Source organism: Mauremys mutica, unplaced genomic scaffold (assembly GCF_020497125.1).
Source record: "Mauremys mutica isolate MM-2020 ecotype Southern unplaced genomic scaffold, ASM2049712v1 Super-Scaffold_100033, whole genome shotgun sequence".
NCBI classification, from domain to species: Eukaryota; Metazoa; Chordata; order Testudines; family Geoemydidae; genus Mauremys; species Mauremys mutica.
Window position 1 is genome coordinate 7,257,949 of NW_025423255.1, and position 11,276 is coordinate 7,269,224.

The following is an 11,276-nucleotide window of genomic DNA, read 5'->3' on the forward strand; positions in this document are numbered from 1 at the left end:
CCTGCACTTTGGTGGTGCTCACCCTGGCACACACTGATGGGCGAACCTGGAGAAACTGGCAGCAGCTCTTTGATGGGTCAGCTGGAAGAACAGAGGACTGGAGCCAGGAACCAGGAAGTCGTCCTTACATCACCTTTGTGACTCTCGCTTGAAGGGGAGCTTCTTTTTCTTCCCCTTGCTGAGAAGCAGCAAGAGAAGAAACAAAGGTTCGGTAGGCCAACTGGGTGCAGAAGCCAATGCTGCCTTTTCCTGCAGTGAAGCCCAAAATGAGGGACTTGCATTGAGTAAAGGCAGTGCTGTGCTTCCAGGAAAGAGCCCACTGCTGCAGCAAGAGGGATGAAACAGCCTGGGATTGAACCAGGGACCTTTAGATCTTCAGTCTAACGCTCTCTAAACTGATCTACTTCAGCACCTGCAGGGGCCTTTTTTGGGCTGCTGCTTCTCACCTTGGAGTTTATTCTCCATAAAGCAGGAGTTAGTCTCACACGCCTATTTCCAGGCTGTAATCAGTGGGCGCCCTGCTCTTGGGGAGGGATCGCGGTAGCCCAGACTCAGGGCTGGAACAGGCCCCGGAGTGAGGGGACGGCTGCCTGGTTTGCAGCGCTCTGATGTCTCAGACAATGTGTCTCTCCCAAAGCCTCAGATCTGCATCCCCAGAAGGTTCCTGCGCTGCCTCCGCTCCTTTCACAGTCTATAGCAAGGAGCAGCAGCAAGGGTGAGGGATGAGCCATAGGCACTAGGTGGGGGGCAGAGGCTTCAGGAGGAAACCCAGCCCCCAGAGTAGAGGGGGATGGGAGGCTTTTTCTCTCTCCTTAGCCACGGGCTATAGCTCCGAGAGCTCTGTGAAATGCCTCCCCGCCCACAGCCTGGGGAAGGGGAAGGAGTCTCAGGTTCTAGCTCAGGGGAATGGAGTAACATTCAGGGGGATGCAACTGGGCCCGGGCCAGCCCCCATGGGGGTGGGGAGGAGGAGCCACCCAGCTCCACTCTTGGCTCCAGCCCCAGCTCTGGCCCCTGCCTCAGCCCCGGCCCCTGCCTCAGCCCCCTTACCCCTGTCTGTGTCCCTTCTCCCTTAGCTGCAGCCCCACTCCCAGCCACGACTCGGGGGGAGCATGGACAGGGGGGCATGACCCTGAAGTGTTTTGGGACCACGGATCTCGGTGGTGGGACAAGGGGGTTAAATCTTGGCAGAGACCCCCAAAGGGCAGGTGTGGCTGCTGTCTGGCTGCCTGGGCCCAGACAATGGTCACAAATTCTGTCTCCTAGCAACCGATGGCCGGGGCGCACCTGCTGCAAGAGGCCAGCTGGCTGGGAGGAGTCAGAGAACAAAGAACGAGCTGGAGGCCAGGTGAGCAGGTTTGCCAGGGAAACAGGACAAAGGACAGACGAGGGGCAAAGGGCCTGGCTGAGTTGGGCTGTTGGGAGCAAGGAGTCTGCTGGGTTGGGGACTCGAGGGGAGAGCCCAGGCTCTGAGTTCGGGGTCCCCCCAAGATGGACGTTGCTGAATCTTCCTGCTTCCTGTGCGAACACAGAACTTTCCCAGGCTGGATCCCAGACCCCTAACAAACCTTCTGTTGTACAGCGCTGGCTGAGAGTCACTGGGGACTGTGGAAGTTGGGGTGCAGGACTCCCCTTCGGGGGGGGGCGGGTGAGGCTTTCCGAGGTGTCCGATTCAGGTGGACTCACTGCAGGAAGCTCCTGGTGTGGACCAGGGGGGCTGAAAGGTCCAAGGTCAGTCCCAGGAGGGGCTGAAGCCAAGGAGGCTTCCCCCAGTGAGAGCGTCCCCTGGGGGTGTCACACTGATGAGGCTCCTGCCTGGGTTTGACTCAGAGCTGTTCCAGAGCACGGAGCCTGTGTGCCCGTCACAGCCCCCCAGCATGTGACCTACAGGCTCCACTCTGGCAAAGCTCCCTGTAAATCAGAGACAAACTCCCCCCTTCTCCCAGTTACTCTCCCCTGCAGAGAACCCAGAGCAGCTCCTGCCTCGCTGGGTCTCCTGCCAGCCACAGCTGGCCAAGGAGCTGCCCGAGCCGCTCCCCTGGGTCCCTGTGCAGGGCAGCGTCAGTTCCGACCTCACGATGATTCCCTGAGGAGAAAGCTGGGATTGTGACACCCGTGTATGTCTGCAGCGCAATTAAACTGGGGCTCCGGATTTATCATCTCGCAACGACTCGATTCAACTTGCTCAGGTTAGAAAGATTTTTTTTTTATTGTGAGCCTGAAAATTGCCTCCGGTGTGAAAGTCAGAGCGGGATTGTTTCACGCTCACGCACACCTTATCACTATTGAAGGAGTAAAGGAACGTGCAAAACCAATGCAGCCTTAACATGTCATTTGCATCCTCAAGCCTTGTCCCTGTGTCAGGATCTCAAGGACAGACAGAAATGTTACCCGGTGTCAGGAGGAGAGAGGAAAGCACTTCCCCTCGTGTATTTCCCCAGGATGTTGTGCAAGGCAGCAGAGGTGCTTTAGGGCATTTTCTGTCACTGATTTTTTTCATGTTGGTGTGGGAGGAAAGACTTAGACCCGCCCACTTTGTGACCCTTGTGAATGTGAAGTGACCAGATGGTGAGTTAACAATGATGCTGTTGCACAGGATCTGACTGGAACTAGAAAACAAAAAGTCCTTAAAGTGGAACTCTTGGGTGAATAGAATGATCTGATTTGTATTCAACCTTGAAAGGCAATAGACTGTTACATTGGGCAGAACAGCCTGGTTTGGTTGGTTGGTTGGTTGGTTGGTTTGATGGGTTGCTTGGTTGTTTTCCCTGATAAATTGCAGAGGGTTCAGAGAAGAGCCACAGGAATGATTAAAGGCTGGAGCAGGGAGAGAAGTTTAAAAACAAACCGAACCTTCCCTGCTCCTGCCGGCTGTGACTGCTGAGGACATTTTCCTTCTCTACTCCAGGGTCTCTCTTCTGCCAGATTCTCAGCAAGTCAGGCCCCCTGCAGACTATGACAGAGCAGTTTGGTATGAAGCTGCAGGACTCACCACGTAAGAGTGCAGCTGCTGTAGCACCTTGACCAATCATGGGCTAAATCCTGCAGCCCTGGCAGCCCAGGATAACCTCCCACTGATAGTGATGGGAATTTAGCCTTTGTAACGATCTGCTGGTACCTGAGGTCTCAGATGTGAATTAAACTCGGGGCAGACACAGCTCTGTCCAAACAAGTGAAGGATGTAAGTGAAAGAGCAAAGCTGGCCCTGGGGAGCTGCTGCAGTCTCATAACCACAGCTGGGAGGGAACAGAGGGAAAACACCTGGAGCAGCACCGAGAAAAGGAAGTTTGTCAGTGAGATCAGTAACAATAAATGTGAACTGAAGGAGTGCTTTCTCCTCTGTGCCGACAGGTTTGAATTGTGTTACTTTACTGTGAGATAAAGCTTTACAATATCCTGCTCTAATTTCAGGATGGGTCTATAACCATAATTAGTCTCTGTTGAAGTGGGACTTTCAAAATTCCCAAGGAATTTAAGGGGTGGGGTTCACGGTTGGTCACCTGAGGGTGTGCAGTAGAGTTCAAACCAAAGACAAGAGAGGCGAGAACAGGGATTGTGGCACACCTCCCTTAGGCCAATCACAGCACTGTAATCGACCAGGGTGTCTACACTGGTACCAAGAGGCGCTGTAGCCCCGGTGCAGAAAGGTGTACGCCTCTCATTGGGAATCCCTCTGATTTACCGTTTTTACAGAGGGTGAAATGACAATTTTTCCTATCCCTGCCCTGTTCCTGCTCTTTGTTATAGTTCAATATATATTTAAGTGAGAAAAATGGTAGTAAAAATATCTGCTCTCCAGCACAACTTGAAGCAACATCAGAGCAACTGGGAATGAAACAATTTATTTCCAAAAGGGGAACTCAATGACTAACAATGGCTTTGAAATGGGGAACAGTATAACCGTGATGCTCAGGGTTTGTTTAGACTAGGAAAAGTGATGGAGTTTAGGTCAGGTCAAGGGAAAGCTAATGCCAACCACTGCACCTGGGCTGCATCTGTTCTACAACTGTAATTGTCTTTTTACATCAAGATCATTAACTTGAGCAGACCACGCCATGTACAGCCCTAGTGTATGTCAGGCACAGATAGATTTTGCCTCAGTGTACCTTGTTGGATTAAACCTCCAGGAGCTGATGAACATTCCTGGCCAAAAGGAAAGGAGTTGATAGAAAAGATCACAGGACTGACCCCAAAGAAGGGTGAGCTGCAAAAGGCAGAAGCAGGAAACTGATCTGGGGGAGCTGAGACACCACAGTGAAGATGGTGCGAAAATCACAATGTGGGAATTAGAAATGTGATTTTTATTTTAAATTTTGCCCAGCCCTAGTCAAGAGATTTACCGGTTTACAGTTCTCTCTCATGTGGATTTTCTGATGTCTAATAAGGTGTAGCTCTGATTGAAGCTTTTCCTGCACTCAGAGCACGTGTAGGGCGTCTCCCCTGTGTGGATTCTCTGATGTCTGATAAGGGCTGAGTTCAGCTTGAAGCTTTTCCCGCACTCAGAGCATGTGTAGGGCGTCTCCCCTGTGTGGATTCTCTGATGTCTGATAAGGTCTGAGTTCTGCTTGAAGCTTTTCCCGCACTCAGAGCACGTGTAGGGCATCTCCCCTGTGTGGATTCTCTGATGTCTGATAAGGGCAGAGCTCCGACTGAAGCTTTTCCCGCACTCATGGCACATGTGTCGTGTGTCTTCCAAGTTAATTCTGTCGCTTGTTATAAGGTCTGAGAGGCTACTAAAGTTTTCCTCTGGCCTCTGCTGAGTCTCACAGGCTTTTGTTTTTTCTGCGAGTGCATAACTCCCAGAAACATTTCCTTTGGATCTTCCTGATAAAGTTCCATGTGGTTCTCCTTGCTCAGCATCTTCCTGCTGGGGTTTCTCCTCCTCATTCTGACTCACCATCCCATCACCTGATGGGAGACAGAGAGAATCCAGACACAGGTCACTCCCTTTGCCGGAAAGAAAGAAAATCTCAGAGAGAGAGGAATGGAAAAAGGGATGAACAATCCAAAATATGTGTGGGAGAGATCAAACCTATCAGGAGCTGATTTTCCCCAAAGCCTTCCCCAGAGGAGAGAGGAAGGGATCAGTTTTTGGTCTGCATCTCACGAGAACACTCGGGGGAAAGCGAGACTGGGGAGGGACCTGCTGCCAGTTGTCAGTCAGAATAGGATGGAAGCCATGAGTGACATCTGCCCATAATGATTCCACATCTGCAGGGGAACAATCCTGAACTTGGAGAGCTCACAGGGTCTTTGTAGGGCATCCCAAATGTTTCCTGCATTCCCACACAGTTTTTGAGTTGGTTTAACCAATTCCTCACGCTGTGAAGGCAGCTCTTGGAAGCACTTCTTTCTCAGAGCCCTGGAGGTCCGGGACCCACGGCTCTTCCCCTTGTTCCAGCTGTGAGATCACATCAGGTTTGGAATTTGGAAACCCTACTGCAGGTAAAGAAAACGAGGGAGGTCAGTGGAATTTGTGGATACTTGTCACAAAGAATATTCCATGGTTTTAACCCCCAGCTCATTTTTAAGCAGTAACATCCCAAGACCAGCTTCCTTGGCTCCAAAGTGGCAGGAGAGTTACTATGATTATAAATCATATGCATTACCTTAGTGCCTAAGGACCAACTAACAGTGAGTCCCCATTGTGCTAGGCAAAGTACAAACACAGAATAGTAGATGGGCCATGCCCTGAAGAATTTACAATCTGAATAGACAAGAACAGACACAGAATGGGGGAAGGGGTAGAACCCACTGTTAGAATAGAGATATTCAGGCCTGCCTGTAAAGTCTATAGTTTAAGAACTTAAGGTGTATTTTTTATCACTTAGCTACTTTACAGGAGTATGAAAACAAAGAATCAAAATCACTGTCTGTATTTGTAAGGGCCTTCTCTTACTGTGACCGTCTGAGGCCTTGTTCTTAGGCTAAGGCCTTTGGCTAAGCAGCACGGGCAGCCATAAGCTGGGAAGCGAAGGGTCACATCCTCACATCCCAAACCAGGCACACTGAAAAAGACGGTTACTCACCGTTGTAACTGTTGTTTCTTTGAGATGTGTTGCTCATATCCATTTCAGTTAGGTGCGCGCGCGCCGCGTGCACACTCGTCGGAAGATTTTTACCCTAGCAAACACTCGGTGGGTCAGCTGGGCACCCCCTGGAGTGGCGCCAATATAGCGCTGGATATATACCCCTGCCGACCCATCCGCTCCTCCGTTCCTTCTTGCACACTACTCCGAACAGTGGGGAAGGAGGGCGGGTGTGGATGGATATGAGCAACACATCTCGAAGAACAACAGTTACAATGGTGAGTAACCGTCTTTTCTTCTTCGAGTGGTTGCTCATATCCATTCCAGTTAGGTGATTCCCAAGCCTTCCCTAGGCGGTGGGGTCGGAGTGAGACGTCGCAGAATGCAAAAACTGCTGAGCCAAAGGCTGCATCGTCTCTGGATTGTTGGACCAATGCGTAGTGTGAGGCAAAGGTGTGAATCGATGACCAGGTAGCCGCCCGACATATTTCCTGGATGGGGACATGAGTCAGGAAGGCGGCAGAAGAGGCCTGTGCCCACTTAGAATGGGCGGTGAGATGTCCAGTGGGAACGTGAGCCAGTTCGTAGCACGTTCTGATGCAGGATGTTACCCAAGATGAGATCCATTGGGAAGAGACCAGCATGCCCTTCATGCGGTCTGCCACCGCTACAAAGAGCTGGGGTGAACGCCGGAAGGGTTTTGTTCGCTCTATATAAAAGGCGAGAGCCCTATGGACATCCAAGGTATGTAGCTGTTGTTCCCAGCGCGATGAGTGCGGCTTCGGGAAAAAAACTGGGAGGAAGATGTCTTGATTGACATGAAAAGCAGACACCATCTTAGGGAGGAAAGAGGGGTGTGGCCGCAGGTGTACCTTGTCCTTATGGAAGACCGTATAAGGGGGATCAGCCGTCAAGGCACGAAGCTCCGAAGACTCGCCTCGCTGAGGTGATAGCGACGAGGAGGGCCGTCTTCCAGGAAAGGTACAGCAGGAACATGGTGGCCATAGGCTCGAAGGGGGCTCCCATAAGCTTGGTCAACACCAGGTTTAGATCCCAGGTGGGGGCTGGGCGACGGACTTGGGGGTACAACCGTTCCAGTCCCTTAAGGAACCTGGAAACCATGGGGTGAGAAAAAATTGAACAGTCACTTTCCCTGGGTGGAAGGCGGAAATAGCTGCCCAGATGAACCTTTTATATAAGAGACCGCCAGGCCCTGCTCTTTGAGGGACCCAGAGGTAATCCAGGATAGTAGGGATAGAAACCTGTCTGGGGACCAAGTTATTCTGATCACACCAGGTGCGAGAAACGCTTCCACTTGGCGAGATAAGTCATCCTTAGTGGAAAGGCTTCCTACCTTCCAAGAGGACCTGTTGTACCGAAGCAGAGCAGCAGAGCTCAGATTGGTTCCACCACGCAGGAGCCAAGCAGTGAGATGAAGGGACTGCAGGTTTGAGTGGTGAAGTCTGCCGAAGTCCTGTGTTATGAGGTCCGGCCACAGTGGCAGGGGAATCGGATCCGCCACTGAGAGGTCGAACAACAGGGTGTACCAATGCTGCCTCGGCCATGCTGGAGCAATGAGGATCAGGTTGGCTCTGTCCCTGCGGAGCTTGAGTAGGAACTCTGTGAATGAGGCGGAAACTGCGGGAAGGCATAGAGTAGGTGCCTTGTCCACGGGAGAGGAACGCGTCTGAGAGGGAGCCCGGGGAGCGCCCTTGGTAGGAGCAGAACACCTGGATTTCCTGTTCTCTCGGGAGGCAAAGAGGTCTATGCAGGGAAAGTCCCCCTCCAGAAAACGGAATAGATGACATCGGGACGGACCGACCACTCATGAGACAGGAAGGACCTGCTGAGGCGATCTGCCAGAGTGTTCTGGACTCCTGGGAGAAAAGACGCTACCACATCGATTGAGTGGGCTATGCAAAAGTCCCACAGGTGAGTGGCTTCTTGGCAAAGTAGGGAGGAGTGTGCCCCGCCCTGCTTGTTTATGTAAAACATGGTCGTTGTGTTGTCCGTGAACATGGATACACAGCGGCATTGGAGATGGACCCGAAACACCTGGCATGCTAGACGGACTGCCCTCAGCTCCTGCACGTTGATATGCAAGGCCAGCTCCTGGGGCAACCAGAGGCCTTGAGTGTGAAGGTTCCCGAGATGGGCACCCAACCCAGAGATGATGCGTCTGTGGTTAGTGCCACCGAGGGCTGAGAAGGGTGGAACGGCATCTCTGCGCAAACTACAGTGGGGTCTAACCACCAAGTGAGGGAGTCGAGAACCGTCCTGGGGATAGTGATCACCGAGTCTATATTGTCTCTGTGTGGACGGTATAGAGAAGCAAGCCAGGTTTGGAAGCACTGAAGTCGCAGCTCGTGTACATGGTCACAAAGGTGCAGGACGCCATGTGACCTAATAGACCGAGGCAGGTGCGCACCGACGTTGTCGGGAAGGATTGAAAACTTCGAATGATCAAAGACATTGCCTGAAACCGTGCACAGGAAGGCAGGCCCTGGCCAGATTGGAGTCCAGAACTGCTCCAATAAAATCTATTCTCTGCATTGGAGTCAGGGTAGACGTTTCTATGTTGATCATGAGGCCATAGCCTCCCAAAGAGGTCTTTGACGACACACAGGTGCTGTGATACTTGCAACTGGGAAGTACCTCGAATGAGCCAATCGTCGAGGTACGGGTAGACGTGTATTCGACGACGGCGGAGGGAGGCAGCTACTACGGCCATACATTTGGTGAAGACTCTCGGGGCATAGAAAGACCGAAGGGAAGCACCGTGAACTGGAAGTTGCTGTTGGTTGACCACAAAACAGAGATACCGTCTGTGTGGCGGGTAAATGGCAATGTGGAAATACGCGTCCTTCATATCGAGGGCAGCATACCAGTCTCCCGATCCAGGGATGGGATGATGGTCCCCAGGGATATCATGCGGAACTTGAGCATTATCATGAATTTGTTGAGTTCTCACCAGGTCAAGGATCGGTCGTAGACCGCCCTTTGCCTTGGGGATTAAAAATAGCGGGAATAGAACCCCTTGCCCCTCATGTCCTCTGGCACCTCCTCTATGGCTCCCAGATTTAGGAGCGCATGGACCTCTTGTAAGAGGAATTGCTCGATGAGAGGGGTCCCTGAAGAGGGACGGGTAGAGGAGGGTGGGATGGGGGTGGAGAAACAAATTGGAGTGGTATCCTGTTTCCACCGTGCAGGACCCAACGGTCGGAGGTCAGCTGGGACCAAGCAGGGAGGAAATGGGAGAGGCGGTTGAAGAAGGAGGAAGAACGATCCGGCAGGGAAACTGGTGGGCCGTCCTTGGACGTCCCATCAAAAGTTTTGTTTTAGCCCCGTAGGTGGTTTAGGGGGCGCTTGACTTTGATTTCCCTGAGGGCCAGACTGTCTCCACCGATTCCCCCTGCCACACCGTCTGGATGTATCCTGACACGGCCTAGGCTGGTTATAAGGGCGGTATGGTTGGGGCCGTGAAGGACCTATGTTGGGTCACCGGCGTGCATACCCAACGAGTGCATTATGACTCGATTGTCCTTCAGGCTCTGCAACCTGGGGTCGGTTTTGTCCAAGAAAAGGCCCTGGCCCTCAAAAGGCAAATCCTGAATTGTCCTGCTGCAATTCTGGGGGAAGGCCTGAAGCTTGTAGTCAGGAGATGCGTCTCATCGTTACCCCGGATGCAAGTGTTTTGGCTGCCGAGTCCGCTGCATCCGAGAGGCCTGGAGAAAAGTTCTCACCACTTTTTTACCCTCCTCTAGTAGGGCCGTAAACTCTGCGCGGGATTCCTGGGGAAGGAGTTGTGCAAACTTCCCCACAGACACCCACGTTCGTTCATGGATTGGACAACCAGGGAGCAGGGAGGTGGGTGGGTGTAGAGATATTCAAACCCCTTGGAGGGAACCATATATTTTCTCTCTACTCCCCTAGCTGTAGGTGTAATAGAAGCTGGGGATTGGCAAATTGTGTCTGCATTGGCTTGAATAGTGCGGATGAACGGGAGAGCCACTCAAAGGGGCGCATCCGCAGATAATATGTCTACGACAGGGTCCTCTATTTCAGCAACCTCCTCCACTGGCAAATTAATGTTTTGAGCTACTCTCCGCAAGAGGTCTTGATGGGCCCTGAGATCAATAGGCGGAGGACCAGAGGAGGATGTTCCAGCCACTGCCTCATCAGGAAAGGAGGGGGAGGAGAGGCCCGGTACCAACGGGTCCTGAGGTGGGTCATGGACCAGCGGAGCACCATCTGCATCAGGTGGAATCTCAGGGTCTGCAGATTGAAGTGGATCTTCGTCCGTGCCTGCGGAGAAGGATGGCTTACATTCGCTTCAGGAACCCTGTGCTCTGAGAGGGGCCCGGAGCGTTGAGCCACAAGTGGGGCACCTTGGGCCTCGTGATTATGCCCACGGAGTCCAAAGGCCCATCCATGAGGAACCTTGCTCCTGTCTTTGTGCCTCTGGATGGTGGCACGAAAGATCAGGATGCCCAGTCCGTTGTAGAAGCCACTCCAGCCTGGGACGACATTGACATCGTGTCTCGAAAGCACGGCGGGGCCGAGAGAACCCTGTTAGGTACTGAGCTGTTCCTGACGTTCAGATTCCCCGGGGCAGTACCGTGAGCGGTAACCGGTCTTGTCGTGCCAACGTAACGAGACCGTGACCTTCTACCGTGCCGGTGCCTGGGAGTCGCCGGGATCGTGAGTCCTGTGCCGGGAGTGACTGCGGGACGCAACGTAACCTGAGATCCGGTACCATGAGAGCCGGATCGGTAATCAGGAGTATCTGTCCGGTGACAGAGATCTTGAACAAGTCTCCGCGATACGACCGGTACGTGCGAATGGAGAGCGGTGCCGAGTGAACTGCGAGCGGTTGCCTGAATCGGGAACCGGCAGGAGCGGGAACGTCCTCCGAGACCCGCGAATCTGGAAAGAACGCCTCTCCGGTGGACCGACGGAAGGAGGCCTTATCAGGGCCCAGCTTGCCGATGGATTGGGAATAACCCACACCGGTGATGACCAGGGGTTTAGATGGCTTGCATCGACTTCCGTCCAGCGCGATGAAGCTCTCTTGCCCTATAGACGAAGGGTCTCCGGCGTACAAGGGAGAGTGAGCCTCGACCACAGCATGAGCCGTGGAGCTATGTGGCACCCAGACTCAATGCGGTACCCGGAATTGATGGTGCCCCAAGTGCTCAGGAGGCGCTGCCAACTGGCGGTGCTGGTGTTGGCGGTGCCTGCAGCAGTT